Genomic DNA, 19,383 nt, shown 5'->3' with positions numbered 1-19,383 from the left:
GAATCCAACAAAAAGCCCAACCCTTCTCATAGGAATTATTAGGGGGGAAAAGTCAAGTAATGACTGAAAATACCCCCTGTCTCAAGTAAGGGATTCATGAATCACAATAACGAGGGAATTAGGAAAAGATCCACGAACATATAGGAGCGAAGCACTAAGGCACCCTCTCTGCTCCGTTCCAAATCCACAGACGCCAAAAACGCCCAAAGCGGCACAACAAAGTCGAGTGAATGCAAAAGATGCGAAGGCTGGATACGCTGGTCACACGCACAACCGTGCGTTACTCCGGTATGTTGTGAAGCGTCTCTCTAGCCCCACAATGGTGCAGTCCTCCAAACGCGAAGCCCAAATGAGGGTACTGGAGCCCCAGAACCCCCAACAAGTACTAGGCTCTGGCCCAGAAGTGAGAAATGTCCCAAACGATCCACACGAAGAAGTGCAGGAATCCAAAAAAAGGTCCAAGGGAAAAGTAAGGGAGGAAGGGAGGAAGAACAAGGAAAAAAGGCACGGGGCAAGGAACAGGAGAAGACTTAATCAAAAAGTGCTTATGAGCCCAAAAGCACAAAACTCTCCAGAACCAGACTATAAAACACCCAGGACCTGGAACCAAACCTAGAAAAGATACCAAGCAAAAAGGAAAGGGCATACACAGCTTAAATCCCCCAATCAGGTAAGTCATGTGATGGATAGTGCATGGTCATAGAAAGGGGACTGGACACAAATCCTAACAGCACTTACCCCCAGTCAAATGATCTGGGTTTAATCCATCATCATTCTTTAGCTCACTCCACCACCCCAGTTCAGACATGGCCATATGCAAATCAGTTTGACCCTGTGCCTCATGGGAACAGTCCAGCCCAATCTGCCAAGCCATGTCTTCCCTGGACTGGAAACAAGTATCCTGGGGGCGGTTTCTGGCTAATCAGCTGTCATCAGCCAGGCTAGCTTGAATCCAGTGGCAAAGTGAGCAAGGGGCCTACGTCTGGGCATATCCTGCCAACTTAGGGGAACAAAGCAAAACCAAAGGGGACGATGGACGGAGTATTGAACATTGCAAGCACTCACCCCCAGTCAACTGATCTGGGTTTAATCCATCATCATTCTTTAGCTCACTCCGCCACCCCAGTTCAGACATGGCCATATGCAAATCAGTCTGACCCTGTGCCTTATGGGAACAGTCCAGCCTGAACTGCCAAGCCATTTCTTCCCTGGATGGGAAACAAGCATCCTGGGACCAGTTTCTGGCTAATCAGCCATCATCAGCCAGGCTAGCTTGAATCCAGTGGCAAAGTGAGCAAGGGACCCACGTCTGGGCATACCCTGCCAACTTAGTTGGGTGAAACAAGCATCCTGGGACCGGGTTCTGGCTAATCAGCCATCATCAGCCAGGCTAGCTGAATCCAGTGGCAAAGTGAGCAAGAGACCCACGTCTGGGCATACCCTGCCAACTTAGTTGCAGCCGTGACAACGGGATACCTTTTATGTTCTGATGAGGAGGAATCTCGCCACAAACCCAACGTTTAGTAGCATTGCTTAGCTGGTGTTTCTGATGCAACATTTGAAGAAATGAATTGATTCTCAGATTTTGCCGGTATCCCTGTTCATGTTGCGGCAAATCAATCAATCAATCAATCAATCAAGGACCTTTGTAGAGCGTGCTACTCACCCGCGAGTGTCTCAAGGTGCTGAGGGTGGGGGGGGGGAGCTACTGCTCGAAAAGCCAGGTCTTGAGGTGCTTCCTGAAGGAGAGGTGGTCCTAGGTCAGACGCAGGTGGGTGGGGAGGGAGTTCCATGTCTTGGCCGCCAGGTAGGTGAAGGATCTACCTCCGGCGGTGGTTCTGCGGATCCATGGCAAGGCGGCGAGGGCGAGGTAGGCGGAACATAGCTTGCGGGCGGGTGTGTAGAACGTGAGGCGGTTGTTGAGGTATTCGGGGCCCATGTCGTGGAGAGCCTTGTGTGTGTGGGTGAGAAGTCTGAAGGTGATCCTCTTGCTGACGGGGAGCCAGTGCAGGTCTCTCAGGTGGGAGGAGATGTGGCTGTGTCGGGGGATGTCAAGGATGAGGCGTGCAGATGCGTTCTGTATGCGCTGAAGTCTTTTCTGAAGTTTGGCGGTGGTCCCAGCGTAGAGCGCGTTCCCGTAGTCCAACTGACTGGTGACGAGGGCCTCGTCACCCCCTGGTTCCAGTGGGGATCCAACGGAAGATCTTTCGGAGCATACGGAGGGTGTTGAAGCAGGAAGAGGTCACGGCGTTGACTTGCCAGGTCATCGCGAGGAAGGAGTCGAGGATGAAACCCAGGTTGCGTGCGTGGTCCGTGGGCTTGGGGGGGGGAGGTGCCCAGAGCCGGGGGCCACCAGGAGTCGTTCCAGACGGAGGTGGATGGGCCGAGGATGAGGACTTCCGTCTTGTCTGAGTTCAGTTTCAGACGGCTGAGCTTCATCCATTCTGCAACGTCTTTCATACCTTCCTGGAAGCTGGCTTTGGCAGTGGCGGGGTCATTGGTGAGTGAGAGGATCAGTTGGGTGTCGTCGGTGTAGGAGATGATGTTGAGGTTGTGCTTGCGTGCAATGGCTGTGAGGAGGCTCATATAGACATTGAAGAGGGTAGGACTGAGTGAAGAGCCTTGGGGAACGCCGCAGATGATCTTGGTGGCAGCTGCGCAGAAGGGCGGGAGTCGGACTCTTTGGGTTCTGTCGGAGAGGAAGGAGGTGATCCATTCCAGGGCCTTTCCTTGGATTCCAGCGTGGTGAAGTCGGGTTGTCAGGGTGCGGTGGCAGACCGTGTCGAAAGCAGCCGATAGGTCAAGGAGGATGAGGGCGACAGTATCTCCGTTGTCCATCATGGTCCTGATGTCATCGGTGGCTGTGATGTGGTTCGCTCGGAATCCAGATTGCGATGGGTCGAGGGAGCTGTTCGTCTCGAGGAAGGTGGTCAGCTGCTTGTTGACGGTTTTCTCGATGAGTTTTGCGGGGAAGGGGAGGAGCGAGATGGGGCGGAAGTTCTTGAGGTCTGTGGGGTCTGCGGTGGGTTTCTTCAGGAGGGCGTTGATCTCCGCGTGTTTCCAGCTCTCCGGGAAGGTGGCTGATGAGAAGGAGTTGTTGATGATGTCCCGGAGCTGCGGTGCGATGATGGAGTCTGCTTTGTTGAAGATGTGGTGTGGGCAGGGGTCGGCCGGGGAGCCTAAGTGGATGGTGTTCATTGTGAGGGTGGTGTCTTCCGTGTTGGCGGGGGTCCAGGTGCAGAGGGTGGTGTTGGGGGCGCTGGTTTGGCGGTGTGGTCTGTGGTCTGAGCGCCGAAGCTGTCGTGTATGTCGGCGATCTTGCGGTGGAAGAAAGTGGCGAGGGAGTTGCAGAGGTCTTGTGACGGCGTGATGTCATTGTTGCTGGCGTTGGGGCTGGAAAGCTCTTTCACGATGCTGAAGAGTTCCTTGCTGTTGTGGGCGTTGTTGTCCAGTCGTTCTTTGAAAGATGACCTTTTGGTGGTGCGGATCAGCTGGTGGTGTTTGCGGATGGCGTTCTTGAGGGATGTCATGTTTTTCGCTGATTGGTCGTGGCGCCAGGCTTTCTCGAGGACACGGCAGGATTTCTTGGAGTCTTTGAGATCGTTGGTGAACCATGAGGCTTTTTTGCTGTTGGGGTTGCTTGGGGGGTTCTTCAGTGGTGCGAGGGCATCGGCGCAGTCAGCGATCTACTGTGTGAGGTTGCGGGCTGCTACGTTGAGGTCCGTGGAGTTCATAGGTGGGTTTTGGCTCAGGGAGGTGGTGAGCTGGTCGGTGGTGATCTTGCTCCAGCATCTTCGGGGTGCTTTTGCAGCAAGTGCTGTAACAGCAATGTTAGGTAAGGACACTCCAGGCATTACTTCCTCCATTACCCACATTACAGTAGTGATGATGGCAATAGTCAGACCAAGGAGGCAGATTGTACAGTTGTTGCACATTGTCGCAGCGATCTCCTTCTTCTTAGGCGAGCTCATTTTCATCGGTAAACAACAAAATAGATGAGGCCCTAAGGTCCTGGGCAGGCGTTGGTTTCTTCACTAACATTGAGACAAGTAGTCACTAATAGGCTATCCCCCTTTGTAGTCAGTCTTTAAACACCCAGAACAGTGGCTCAAACAGTCTCTTTCTGCGATGAAATGTCTTTCTTCCTGGATCGAAGCAGATTTCTAGATGTACCAACGATCGTGTGGTCCGGGAAGACTTCCTCAGGTCTTTCAGGTGATGCAGCTCGCCCTTTCTCGGTAATCAGAATGTCGTGGTGATCTATCAATGCAGCTGGGCTCACGAGGGCATGCGGCATGGAATTGCCAGGCTGCAGATCATGACCTTCACCCCGCGACCTGTCTGGAAGAACTTCCCGTATCTGCTGATAAATAGGAGACAAGCTGTCAGTTAACTTGGAAAAATAGTCACTCATCAACACATGGGGTACATCATGTATAGGGCGAGGCTTGGGGACCTCCCAAATATTCATGGGCTTCTAAATGACTATTTCATGCGGTATAAGGCCAGACCGTGTATGTGATATTGATCTGGTGTAAAGCAGAGTTAGGAACAGTGCCTCAGGCCATTTCCAAGTCGTGAAAGCCAATTTCAATTTCAGGGTGGAGTTGTAATGATCTACCAGGCCTGCTGACTGTGGGTGAAAAGTGGCATGAAATTTCTGCTTAATCACCAACCCTTTCATGACATATTCTACAACTTGCCCAATGAAATGATGTCCGTTGTCCATTTTCAGGACCTCAAAAGCTGCAGTAGGAGTTGCAAATCCTCCTGTTGGAGTTTGCGTTCACTTTCCAGGATTATACTGGAGACAGACCAGAAAAGACTGGACTATCTTTTTAGCAGTGCCAGCAATATCAGGATGATCCCAACTTTCATAAATTGCCTTGCTATTGAGGATGCACCAACATGTGCAGGCCCATGTGCCATGTGAATCATGGGATATAAGTAGGCTGTGGGTAACTTCCATTTGGTCATATCTTTATTCCTCCAACAGCCCTCATCATCCAGTGTTCCCTCCTTAGATCATTGATCTAGTTCACCAGTAGAGGCAGATTGTTGCATGTCCAGCACTTCCTACCTGGCATCATGCCAATGTTCAGCTAGAGACTTCACCACATACATGGAGGTGGTACTTCACTGCATTGCCGTCTCACGGGCTGTGTGATCCGCAAATGCATTTACCTGCTCCTATTTTATCAGTCACTTTCTTGTGTGCGCTACATTTAACAATTGCTACTTTCTTAGGATAGGTTAGGACAATAAGAAGATTATGCACTAATTCTCCATGCAATATCTGTGTCCCATGTGAGGTGAGGCAACCCCTTTCTTTCCATAAGCGACCAAAATTATATGCCACCCTGAATGCGTACTGGCTGTCAGCAAAAATATTGACAAGTAAGTCTGTAATAAGCTCACATGCTCTTATTAGCGAGTGTAGTCTGGAGTTCTTAATACTAGTGCAGAACAAAGAGCTTGGTGTGACTGTTGGAAGGCATTCTGACATTCAGTAGTCCATGGGAAAGGCATCAGAGTGTCTTTAGTCAAAAAGGGCCAACAAACGTTTAATAATGTGTGAAAAACTGGGGATCCACTAACCTACAAACAAAAGTAAGGCCAATCAGTGCACGAACATCTTTCTGAGTATGGGGCACAGGAGTATCTAAAATAGTCTGAATGTGATCTGATGTGGGTGCACGTCCCTCCTTAGACAGGAGGTGACCTAAATAGGTAACCTGCTGTCTACAAAATTGTAATTTCTTTCTAAAGACTTTGTGATGATGGGGAGCATGAAATGGTAACACTAACAGTGTACTCAGCATGAAAAAGGGGAGAGGGTCAAAAGTGTTTAGACTCTACCACCCCAGACCCCCAAGAACCTCAAATGTACACATGTACACACGAAGGGGGTGTATAGAGTATGCAACAAAAACAAAAACAATAAGGCAAATTGCTCTATTTGGAAAAACTGCCCTCACTCACATACCGAAGTATGTGACATGCTTCATCATCGGGCCTGCTTACAATACGCCCTAGTGTAGCCACACTCAGGGCGGAGCATTAGGGAGGGGGAAAAAATAATAAATTCCACTTAACAAGACGTACAACCAAATGAGTTCAACACATACAACACATACCAAAAAATGTGGTATGGGCCGTGCAAACACCTAGTGACTGAAACTGATAGTGCGACCAAAAGTGCAGTTCAAGGGAGGTGGTTAAAACTGATTAAGGGTGCAAACCAAAAAAGTCACTTTATTAGACGTCTCTTGGTACCCCTACCAGGATTGAAAATAAGAAAACGATGGGAAATGCCTTAAAGAGAAAGTGAAGTATCTCAAGACTTCCCTCCTACCACTGCTAGAGTCAACATGTTTCGACCGCTTGATTCGTTGCTCTACGGGTCACCCCGGTCTTCATCAGGACCGTCGCAATCAGCGCCACTCTTGGTCCTCCCGTAGTTCGGTTGATGGACCCCAAGGATAGAGCAGGTCTGCTAGATCCGTACCCTTCCTGAGTTATGTGTGGAGACTGATCCCAGTCATGCGGGAATACATTCACTGCAGGAGAGTAAACAGAGAAACACCCAATTGTCACAATCACTCTCTATCTAACCCTCAACTCATTTCAAGTCTCCTATAAATGATGATCATGTGTTTAATGAATATTGGTATAGCAGTGTCAATGCGCCTGCTCATGCTTCACTCCCCGGTCCTGGATGGTGCCCCCTAGGAATGTGAAGCATAAAACACTCCTATGCCCATTGCGACAAAGTTTCTTACACGCCTAACACCACGTGCATTCACACCCACTCTAAATACCCCCCTGTCTGGGAGCTCACCTGAACACTCAACCCCACATCTGTTAGGTATGTTGCCTATCAACATCCTCATATATATGTTTTTTTCTCTTTCTTTTTCTTTACCTCTGCATACTCACCGAGTTTATGTAATCCATAAACCCGAACTGGTGTCCAGCAGGCGGGTCTCCAAAGAACACAACCTGCAACATAGTAATGCGGAAGGCAATGTTACCATCTGCTCCCCCGCGTCCCGAGGCACACCAGAGGTCTAGTGCACTATCAGATTACCCCCGTTATGATCCCGCCATCGGGGCTCTTCTGTCAATTCATGCCCGTACACTCAACCCTTTATCCCCTCCTTACTGTTCCGAAGGTTCGCCCTGTCCTGTATGCCTGCAGTCCGTGACACCGCGCAGTTGGTGGGCGCGGCATCAATGAGAAGTTTAAAACCCGGCTGCAAGACAAGGCGTCCCACGTGACCCCAACGTGACCCCAACGTCATCGTCATGACGTGGGGCACTATGCGCGTAAGGCGTACTGAGATACATGGGAAGTGTAGTTTCCACAAGACCTCTAGGATTACCCTACCTGTTCTATCCACCTATCAGTGATGATTGAAAGTGTTCAATCACACCTTGCTGATAAGTTCAAGGGGTAAATCATATACCGTAATGTATTATCATCCAAGGTCTGGGAAAAGTGAAAAGTACGATCATTCACGCTACTTGCTGGTCTCATAGCATTTCCTCATGTATATTAATTTTCTGGGTGCACCATCCCGGAACGGGGACCTCCGATATAGTGTGAAGAGAAATCTCGATGATATAATTATAGTATAGTACAAATAGATGCAGGATATGCAGAGGAATCTCCCTCTCTTCCTATGTCCAAGGCAGACCTCAAAAATAACAATCTAGTTTCCGTAAGTGATATCTATTGTCTGCCTAATGCCTGCCATGGGATGTCATCATTGAGTCCCACCAAGTGCCTCCTCAACCGATACACCCATCTCTGCTCCCGTTGGAGCAACACTCTCTGTTCATCTGTTTGATACCTGCCTAGTTGGACCCTTTCTATCACGGTCCATCTCAGGTCCTCAATACTGTGTCCTGCCTCTTGAAAGTGTGTTGTAAGTTTAGTATTCATCTTGCCACACCTTATCGTGCTACGGTGTTCTGTTATCCTCACTCGCACCTTTCTACTTGTCATCCCCACATACATTTTCTGACATGGGCATGTTATCAAGTAGATCACTCCCTGGGAATTACAGTTGGTATGGGATCACTGTTCCCAGGGAGTGCGTAGGCCCAGATCTATAGATTTTGTATTGCTCGTAAGGTGGCAGACACTGCACGTCCCACACCGTGTGTGGCCTGTCAGTCTGGGTAGGCCTGGCAATGTAATTGTTTCCCTAACTCCCCCCAGGTCCCTGGGTCTAGTGTGTATGAGGAGATCCTTCAGATTTTGGCTGCGTCTGAAGGAGAAAAGAGGTGTCTCTATGTTCATGTCCCCTGTATTCAGTATCTTCCAGTTCTTTAGAACTAGGCGTTTTATTTGTTGAGACGCATGTTAAAGGTTGACACAAACACCGGTTTCTTGGTTTGGGGTCTCATGGTTTTGGAGAGTAAAGAGTCACGGTTCGCATTCAGTGCTCTTTTCTTGGCCCTTTTGATGACCTTCGATGGGTATCCCCGCTGCTGTAATTTATGCGTCAGAGCTTCTGATTCCACGACAAAGTAATTCCTCTCCGAACAGTTACGACGGATCCGGAAAAATTGGCCCACTGGCAGATTTTCCCGTAGAGAGCGAGGATGGAAACTCTCAAATGCCAATAAGGCATTTTTGTCCGTTGGTTTATGGAATACCTTCGTCTTCAGGATGCCACTGCAGGGTTCTATCACTAGATCCAGGAATGGTAAATGGGTCTTAGTGATGGTCGAAGTGAAATGGAGGAGTGGATTTTGGGCATTCAGCCATTCTAAGAATAGATCAACAGATGTTCTCTCGGCCCTTCAAATCACTAAGACGTCATCGATATAACGTCGCCACAAACTTAGGTTACTTGCCCATGGGCCGTTGGCGTCCAAAACCGTCACTTGCTCAAACGCCCCAACGTATAGTCCAGCTAAACTCGGGGGGAAAACGCTCCCCATGGACTTTCCGTGGGTTTAGAGATACAGCCCCCCTTCGAACTCGAAGAAATTTTTTGTGAGAGCTATCTCAGCCAGGTGTAAGATAAAAGCCTGTGGTGTTTCATAGGACCATTCCCCTTCAAAGAGTAGAGTTTCCAGGACCCTAAGGGTTTCCAGTTGCGGAATGTTCGTATATAGGGCCTCTATATCGAGCCCTATAAGAAATTATTCATCAGGATTGAAAGGCATATCCTTTAGCAAATTCAGAACATCCAAGGTGTCCCTCAAATATGTCGGTAATTTTTGAACCATCGGCTTTAGATAGAAATCACAAAACTGTGAGAGGGGTTCCAGTAGGGACCCCATCCCGGAGACGATAGGTCTCCCGGGAGGGGGTCTCACTGCTTTGTGAATCTTAGGAAGGGCATAGAAGTACGGGGTCCTTGGTTGTTTGTTCACAAGGAACTCCGCTTCCTGTTGCATAATCCAATCATTGATTCTTGCCTCTTCCACCACTATCATGATTTCTCTGGTGATCTCCTCCGTAGGATCCTCCCTCAGTTTGTGGTAAGTTCTTGAGTCGGCCAAAAGACGAAGGCATTCTCATCGATAAGCCTCTACGTCCATAATCACCGTCGCCCCGCCCTTATCCGCGGGCTGTAGGATAATTTCTTTGTTAGACCCCAGTTCCTTCAATACCTCTTTCTCACAGTTGGAAAGATTGGAAAAGTGTCCCGATTGTGTTAAATTGGATGTTTCCATGTCGTGGATCACTGCTTCCTCAAAGGCGGCAATCTGGGGGGAAGGACTGCCAACTGTGGCGTAAACGTCGACTTCGGGCGGAATGGTGTGTCACCTTTGTGTCCATCCTGGATGTCTCGATTTTCAAAAAACACCCTCAGTCTTAAGTTGCGAAAAAAGAGTGTCTTTAGTCAAAAAGGATTCAGAAAAGGGGGTGGTGATGGACAGAGCATCTGAATTAAGCAGAACACTCATACCCAGTCAAAAGATCAGGGCTTTGTCCATCACCGTTTTTTAGCTCACTGCACCATCCCAGTTCAGAACCTGGCTACATGCAAATTAGTCTGTCCCTGGCCCAGTGCATCATGGGAACAGGGCAGACCAAACTACCAAGCCAATTCTTTACTGGAAAAGAAACAAGCTTCCGGGGACCGGTTTCTGGCATTACAGCCGTCTTCGGCCCGGCTTGCTTGAATCCTGATGGTGCAGTGAGCAAGGGACTCACATCTGAGCATACCCTTCCACGCTTGTGGTGGCCAAAACGATTCAGAAAAGGGGGTGGTGATGGACAGAGCATCTGAATTAAGCAGAACACTCATACCCAGTCAAAAGATCAGGGCTTGATCCATCACTGTTTTTTAGCTCACTGCACCATCCCAGTTCAGAACCTGGCTACATGCAAATGAGTCTGTCCCTGGCCCAGTGCATCATGGGAACAGGGCAGACCAAACTACCAAGCCAATTCTTTACTGGAAAGGAAACAAGATTCCGGGGACCGGTTTCTGGCATTACAGCCGTCTTCGGCCCGGCTTGGCCACTATAGGAGTGGAAGGGTATGCTCAGACATGAGTCCCTTGCTCACTGCACCATCAGGATTCAAGCAAGCCGGGCCGAAGACGGCTGCAATGCCAGAAACCGGTCCCCGGAAGCTTGTTTCCTTTCCAGTAAAGAATTGGCTTGGTAGATTGGTCTGCCCTGTTCCCATGGTGCACTGGGCCAGGGACAGACTAATTTGCATGTAGCCAGGTTCTGAACTGGGATGGTGCAGTGAGCTAAAAAACGGTGATGGATCAAGCCCTGATCTTTTGACTGGGTATGAGTGTTCTGCTTAATTCAGATGCTCTGTCCATCACCACCCCCTTTTCTGAATCGTTTTGCCCACTATAGGAGTGGAAGGGTATGCTCAGACATGAGTCCCTTGCTCACTGCACCATCAGGATTCAAGCAAGCCGGGCCGAAGACGGCTGCAATGCCAGAAACCGGTCCCCGAAAGCTTGTTTCCTTTCCAGTAAAGAATTGGCTTGGTAGTTTGGTCTGCCCTGTTCCCATGATGCACTGGGCTAGGGACAGACTAATTTGCATGTAGCCAGGTTCTGAACTCGGATGGTGCAGTGAGCTAAAAAACGGTGATGGATCAAGCCCTGATCTTTTGACTGGGTATGAGTGTTCTGCCTAATTCAGATGCTCTGTCCATCACCACCCCCTTTTCTGAATCGTTTTGGCCACTATAGGAGTGGAAGGGTATGCTCAGACATGAGTCCCTTGCTCACTGCACCATCAGGATTCAAGCAAGCCGGGCCGAAGACGGCTGCAATGCCAAAAACCGGTCCCCGGAAGCTTGTTTCCTTTCCAGTAAAGAATTGGCTTGGTAGTTTGGTCTGCCCTGTTCCCATGATGCACTGGGCCAGGGACAGACTAATTTGCATGTAGCCAGGTTCTGAACTGGGATGGTGCAGTGAGCTAAAAAACGGTGATGGATCAAGCCCTGATCTTTTGACTGGGTATGAGTGTTCTGCTTAATTCAGATGCTCTGTCCATCACCACCCCCTTTTCTGAATCGTTTTGGCCACTATAGGAGTGGAAGGGTATGCTCAGACATGAGTCCCTTGCTCACTGCACCATCAGGATTCAAGCAAGCCGGGCCGAAGACGGCTGCAATGCCAGAAACCGGTCCCCGGAAGCTTGTTTCCTTTCCAGTAAAGAATTGGCTTGGTAGTTTGGTCTGCACTGTTCCCATGATGCACTGGGCCAGGGACAGACTAATTTGCATGTAGCCAGGTTCTGAACTGGGATGGTGCAGTGAGCTAAAAAACGGTGATGGATCAAGCCCTGATCTTTTGACTGGGTATGAGTGTTCTGCTTAATTTAGATGCTCTGTCCATCACCACCCCCTTTTCTGAATCGTTTAGTCAAAAAGGGCCAACAAATGTTTAATAATGTGTGAAAAACTGGGGATCCACTGCCTACAAAAAAAAGTAAGGCCAATCAATGCACGGACATCTTTCTGAGTATGGGACACAGGAGTATCTAAAATAGTCTGAATGTGATCTGATGTGGGTGCACGTCCCTCCTTAGACAGGAGGTGACCTAAATAGGTAACCTGCTGTCTACAAAATTGTAATTTCTTTCTAGAGACTTTGTGATGATGGGGAGCAAGAAATGGTAACAATAACAGTGTTCCTTCTTCACACTAGTTAAGGATGCCAAAGCCGCATCCTCATTGACAAGACAGGATCTCTCAACCATTGGATAATTGTTATTTAAAATAACACGCACACCTTCCGGAGAACAACGTATTGTGGCACGAAAATATTTAAGCATATCGATACCCACAATGTTGTCCGGTGTGGTAGGGGAAAGCAGAAATGGACATGGTGTAGTAAATTTATCAAGTCTGAATTCAAGTGGCTGTGAAAGTGGGCTAGGTGTAGGTGTCCCATCGAATCCTATCGATGTCATCATTGTGCCAGACAGGGGAGCCCTAGGATCCATTTTTTTAGACAGACCACTACGAGTAGCCCCTGTATCAACCAGAAACTGATCAGTAGGTCCCAAGACATTTGTGTCAACATAAGGACCCATTTGATCTACTGGCACCTCAAGGGGTTCCTAAACCCATCCTAGGCATCCCTATGTATAATCGGAATCTGCAAGGGCATCAGCAGAATAAGCAGACATTTGATGTTGATTTCGTTTATCAAAAGTATTAGAGTAATTTGGTCCTTGTTCAACTGCTTCAAATCTGGGGCGAGCTCCTGTACCTCCCCTGTTTCCTAAATTCCCTGGGTGTCTCCTCACACTACCCCTTCCCCGTTAGTACTGCTGACTTCGCAAAAGAGGGCACTCAGAACGCCAATGCCCAGTCTCTTTACAGTAAGCACACTAATCAGGGGACAAATTTGCTCAAGGAGAGGGAGCACCCGAGGTTTATACATTGCACGTCTGCCTCTTCCGCTTCCCCTAAATGGTGGACCATATACTTGAGCCAACATAACTTTTGTGTTAAATTCTTTAACCTTCTTATCCTCCCTGCCTTTTGCTTCCTGTTCCTGACGCTCATAATATTGGGCCATAGTCAAAAGGGAAAATGGGGAAGACGTTGTCCAAGAACTCTCGCTGGCCTTTAAGCGGCTAGCTATTTCTGGTAACATATTAGCGACAAGTTTGTCAACAAACAAATGTTTACTTGTATCATCGGCCAATGACTGATCACTAAAATCATGGAATGTTTTCCTCAAACCTTGAAAAGAAGTCAGAAACTAACTCGTCCATTTTCTGTTTATAGTACGCTAACGTAGTCCAATCTATTTTCTTAGGGGGTATGAGAGCCTTTAACTTAGTCACAATAGCTTTAGGAAGATCTCCTTCTGTGGTTTCTGTGTCGGCTCCCTTTCCGCATCTATTTGTTCTAAATGTTCCCAGGTATCACCATATGCTACATTGTCATCTATTTTACGTATTGTTCTCCACATATCAGGAAGCAAAATAAGCTCAAAGAACATATCAATATCTGGCAAGGTCATAGTGCAGGAGCTAATGGCTCCTTCCACCTTCTCATAGAAGACGGCAGCCTTAAGAGCCATCACATCAGCTCTCCTCCAAGGAGGGTAAACCCAATTATATATAAAATATCTCTTTGCATCATCCGAAGTTTTGTCACCATTTGTTCCCACACCCTTTGGAGGAACATACAGGGGTGCAGCTTCACAAATATGTTTCACAGTAACTGTAATACTACTGGGTGGAACCTCTTCCACCTGAGCATCTACTTTCTGTGCTGGGGATTGAACTGTTTCTACACCTTTCTGTTTTCTAGCTAATTCTTGCTCCTTTCGTAAACGTAATGTTGCGTCTCGTATTTTAACCATTCGTCTAATCATATCAGATAAGGCCGAAAAAGGGAAAGTCCCATCTGTTAATTGTTTATAATCAGTATTTATATCCTTTGGCTCTAATTCCTGAGAAATTTGTCTATAATCAAATATTACCTCCCAAACACATTTTTCTACAAAATAAAATTGCATTTTTTCCACTGTTGAATCATTGTTACAATGAGCGATGCAGTGTGAGGCCGGCAAGCCTTCTCCCTAGCAGCAGTTTTTAAGGTATCCTTTTCTGCCTTAGTCAAAGTAGAACGAGTCTGTTGCCCATCTTGTTTACCTTTATCTTTTTCTCCTGAAGACAAATGCTCATCGCCAGAAACCTCATCAAGGGCACTTGGAGTGGGAAATTTATACAAGGGTGGGGGGCATTCTAATAAGATCCAGTCATCCTGAGGTTTATAAATGATGGGATAAATAGGGCATCTAATAGGGTACTGGTAATTTACCTCTAATCGACGTTCCCTATCTTCTTTTTCTATTTTTTCCTTCTTATCTTTATTTTTTTAATTCTAGCGCTTTTTGATATATCGTTTTTCGTTGTTCTTTTTCTGCTGTAGCTTCTGCTCTTTTTGCTCTCTTGCACATCTTTCTCCCACATATGCACACAATCAAACATATCCTGTCTACGTTTTGTTTTAAATAAACACTGCTCTACATATTGAACCTTTTTAAAATCAAATGACCCATTCACTGGCCATTACAGATCAGAATCTTTGTTTGTGTATTTGTTCCAAAGTGGACCGTACATTATGGAAGAAATAGCATATTTGACATACATGTCTCTATTAGGTGTCCTCTCTGGGGGAGCCAGCTGACTTTTTTCTAAACTTTGGTACCACCAGTGCAGCAACACCACCTACAGGGTGTGCTGAGAACAGGCATGCTTTACCAATGAGTAAAATATTACTACTTCAAAATATTTAAAAAGGAGAAAAATCTCCACATTCCCTGCCTTCAAACTTTGCAAAGATTGAATAACAAATTCAAACAAAAAGCAAAAACTTAACAAATCAAGAGTGCGGCTTTAGCGACCTTACCAAACAGAATCTGCTGATCTCTGGTCGACCTAACGGTCAGTACATAAGTGCGCCAAAGAAAATCCCAGTTGTGACCAGCCACCACCTGGAGGATCAAATCGGAAAAACCGTAAAAGTCACATCGGCCTGCAAAAACAAAGGTCTCCTCGTGCAGTGCGCTTCCTCCGCAAAATTCCAATCCTCTCACAAGACCACTCCTTAGGATGGTCGTGTCTCCAATGGGGCCCCGCGACTTGGGCCCCCACTGTGGAAATATACCTTTTTAGGAGTACCATGGTGCAGGCTCACCCTTTTGTCCAAGGGTTCAAAGACCAACAAAATAGAGATCAGCACTGGAGTTGGAAATAAATAACAAGTATATTAATCACTCATGATTGGGACCACACCCACACAGCACTCTCAAGTGCTGCCTGAGGTAGCACACTGGCTTCACAAACCAGTGCCCATTTTATACAGGTTTTGTGCAGTGTAAGCATGTGAACAGAAATAGGAAGAACAAGTTTTAGAAATAGTTAGCAGCAAACAAGGGCAGATGAATAACTACATGGTCAGCAAAGTGTGAGGGGGAGCAGAAATGCTAATGGCAGCAGTAAATGATTGACAGTTAACAGGTGTACTGGCAGCTACAAACTCTCAGCACGTACATTGCTTTTAGCCGAGTCAGGAAGTCCACTAAAATAGATAGCAGAAGCAGAGTGAAAAGACGAAAGAGATGCGAAGGAAACTTAAATGGACACCACAGCCAAAATTGCTGTTGCTTAAGCCAAGTAAAATATTACAAGTTTTCCACACACCGCAGCGATCTTGGAGTGGTGGTGGGGGTGGGCAAGCAGTGTTGTGGCAGTTGTGACGGGGTGGTAAGAGACAGCAAAGGGAGATTAAGTATGAGAATTGGTAATGTAATTAAAGAAGCACTGGCGCATTGTTGTTGAAGCAGTGGGCACCGTTCTTATAAAAGGCGCACAGCCGCAGAGTCCCCTGACATAAGAGAAGCTTCTTTGAGGTGATTTGCTGGTACTGCTGTGGCAACAAAGGGCGACTCCAAAATTGATCCCCAGAGTGAGAGGATGTATTGCAGTGGTTTCAGCTGCTGAGCTGGGGATCCGAGTTTGAGCCTCTGTATCTGCTCAACAGCCTGTGAATCTGGCTAAATCACGTAATCTCCCCCTTGCCCGTGAAATATAAATGTACTAATTTAAATTAAAAACCAGCACTTGCAGCAATATCGAATGGGTGCTGGGGGCGGTCAAACAGTGTTATGGGAGGGGTAAGGTGGTGAGGAGAGACAGCACAGGGAGATTAAAAATGAGAAGTGGTCATTTAAATTAAACAAAAAAAGCAGCAATGTTGGATGGGTGGTTTGTTGTAATTCTATCTAGGACCCTAATTCGATATTCCTGATTTATGCCCTTATGTGGTTATAATAGATAATATCCTTATAAAGGCATAAGAATCATATCCATATTAAGTCATAGCCCATGCAGTCCAAATTAAGCAAGGCTACTTCCCCCGGCTCCTAGAAAGTACAACGAGTTCTGTAAACAAACCAAACCTCCAGCAACCTGGGAATTCCCCATGGCTTTTGTTTTGATTTGTCCTAAAACTCCTGTGAGCACTCTAAGAACGGCCAGTTCTTAGTGACATCTTTATTGACGTCTTATGTCCAACCTTACGTCAAACCCGGCAGCTTTCAGGTATAAATATACCAACGTTGCCTTAAGCAAACACACGGTGGTTTGGAGCAGAGCGGCTATCTACTTGCCCGAGAGCCCAGCTGATGCGGAGAGCCCACGGGCGCCGCCCCTTCCTTTTGATGCACTGAGAGAGACGCTGTCTTTTCTCCTGCCGAGAAATCTAGCTCCGGTGTTCTCAGCCGCCCTTGCGGGTTGCTGGGATATCGAGTCCTGAGAAAGAGATACCAGACCTCCTGCTTTCTATTACCCAGGTACGGAGCTGACTAAACCCTTAAAGAGAATTCTTGATTCAGATTCTTGGCAAAACCAACTTAACTTAAACTGCTACTTATTTACTCCTTCCCACGTATTAGGCTTAGGTCAGGTACACCGGGGTAGCCGTATTTAGAAGCACCAGTTGAGTACGTTAGTCAATGTATATTTGTATGTATATATTTTATCTATTTTAAAGTATCATATGGCTAAGAAACCATATCCATGCTTTTACAGTATTATTTTATAATACTCCTTTTACTGTACGCACTTTACTTTATGCTAAGTATTGCAATTGTGGCAATTCATTTCTCTTGCATGAGAAAGAAGACTGCTCAATAAATAACACCTTTTATTGAAAACGCCCGTCTCTCTATTCTCTGCACTCTGGTGAAACTAAGTATGCACGATTGACTGAGTAAAATAGCTGTCTATTGTTTTCACACAACTCTAAAGATACACTCTTATTCTGAGGGAGCAAAGTTGTCATGTTTTATGGTTGTCAGAAGCTAATCCCTTCTTGTCTATCCAGGGAAGTTAAACTCCTCCTTGTTTATTCGAGAAAGTTTCTAGTGACCTCTGAGCTAGCTGGCAAAACTAATTAAGTCTAATATAGTCAGTAAAGACCTACGTCTACACTGCTGTTTATAATATTCTAATGCGCAGAGCCTATTGGGAATATAGGAACTACACTACATGGCGCCCAACGTTTGGTAAGGCGATAATCTAACGCAAGACACTAGAGTAACTCAGGCGTGCTTTTTCACACAGAACCCTTTTTCCCGTAAATACTCCAAAAGACGTCTGGAGTGGGTAAAAGGTTAAAATCCGCCGGAACTTAGTAGGATGAGAATCCTATGTATAGTTTTTGGTTTAGTCAACGTTGAAGGATACAGTGTTCGAAAATATTGTGCACCTAATCTTTGTTTCCTTTGAAACTTGATCTGCAACAAAAAACTTTCTGTTAGTAAAAATGACGGAAAGAGAAGACGAAAGGGAGGCAGCTACAATAGCAGCTCGACTCCTAGCGGATGACACAAGTCTCCAAGAAAATGACCCAAATGCTATATTCATTCCGGTCAACATAAGAAAAACTATAACTATTAACCTTATAGAAAACGGACTGACATCACGAGGTGGTACAGTCATATTCGTGGTAGAGGCCCATGAATATCGGCAGACAGAGGTATTCTACTCATGGATAAACTTTCCAGCAGCAAATGCTGTAACACACAAATTCCACTATTATAAAATAGAGGAACCTCCGGATGAATACACTCCTTGCGAGGAGGCTGAAATCCCATTAAATTACCAAGAGCACCTGCTCTGGTTTAAAGGCGCCCTAAAACAAAAAAATCACATCACCAGGCTCGGTCCACTAGGTAGACCAGGAGCAACGTGGCCAGTTCTAGCCAGCTACACACCACATCCCGTCATTGAAACAATGACAGACCGGGAACTTTTAGCTCAGCTAAAACAGCTAATTAAAATACATAGACAATTTGTCCATCATGTAATGCGGACTTCAACGGTCCAACCAGCAATCAACATTCCACAGCTGACCCCTCATCAGGGGAACACAAACAAAATTACACCACAGAACATACAATCATGTCTTGGTAAAGTGCCTACAAAACGGGAACAAATTCCATTCTGGTTAGCTCAGAAAATCACTCAAATAGAGGCAGTATTTCCTGATATTACGCCTACTGAAAAACACAGAATTCTGACTATCTGTCTTCCAATGGGGATCGCACCACATGTGGAGGACTGTGACACTTGGGGCACAGTCTTTGCTTCCATTTACACAAAAACACATGGTGTTCCGTCTATGGCGGTAATACCAAATGTGCTAAGACAGATTCAAAATGAATGCGTTCCAGAACCTGCTTTAACTCTGGGTATGAAATTACTGAAAGACTTCAAGCAGGTCTCGGCTCTATTGTTAGCCAACATAAAAGGAGAAGCAGCATCTGTGGCGATCCACCAGAAATTGAAAGAAACAGATATAGCAGAACAACCATTTGAACTTGCCAGAATCATAGAAAAATCCTATGAAGAACTAGGTAGAGATAGTTTGGGTGGGAAACCAGTAAAACCCCAACTACTTGAAAATCCTGAAAAAACCTTTATTAAAAATAATCTAAACATTCCAAAAAGAGCTGGGGTGGAAATAAACAATCCACTCCCAGAGAAAAACGATTCCAGTCCTGAGGAAGGTCTCCTCAACGAAGAGATAGATCTCCAGAACGAGGTGACAAGTCTTCCCAGAGGGAGCCCTCTGAGAAAAGATACAACCTTAGAGATAGGGATAAATTAAGAAAGCCTGATAGATATCAAGATATTGATATACGTCCCTCTCGATCTTTTCAGACTTCCTCACAGAAATCGGAAAGAAGAGGACGGTCAGAACACAAAGAGGAGCACGTCAAGTCCAAAGACAAGGAACCTGCTCATCAAAGTAAAAAATTACAATTTCCAAGAAAGAGGGTAGCCAGTATTAAAATAATTAAACATGCCGAGGATACTGAGGACACAACTGAAAAACGGAGAGTGGGCCCA

The sequence above is a fragment of the Lissotriton helveticus genome, chromosome 6 (genome assembly GCF_964261635.1).
Source record: "Lissotriton helveticus chromosome 6, aLisHel1.1, whole genome shotgun sequence".
Lineage (NCBI taxonomy): Eukaryota > Metazoa > Chordata > Amphibia > Caudata > Salamandridae > Lissotriton > Lissotriton helveticus.
Note: the sequence above shows the minus strand (reverse complement) of the source record.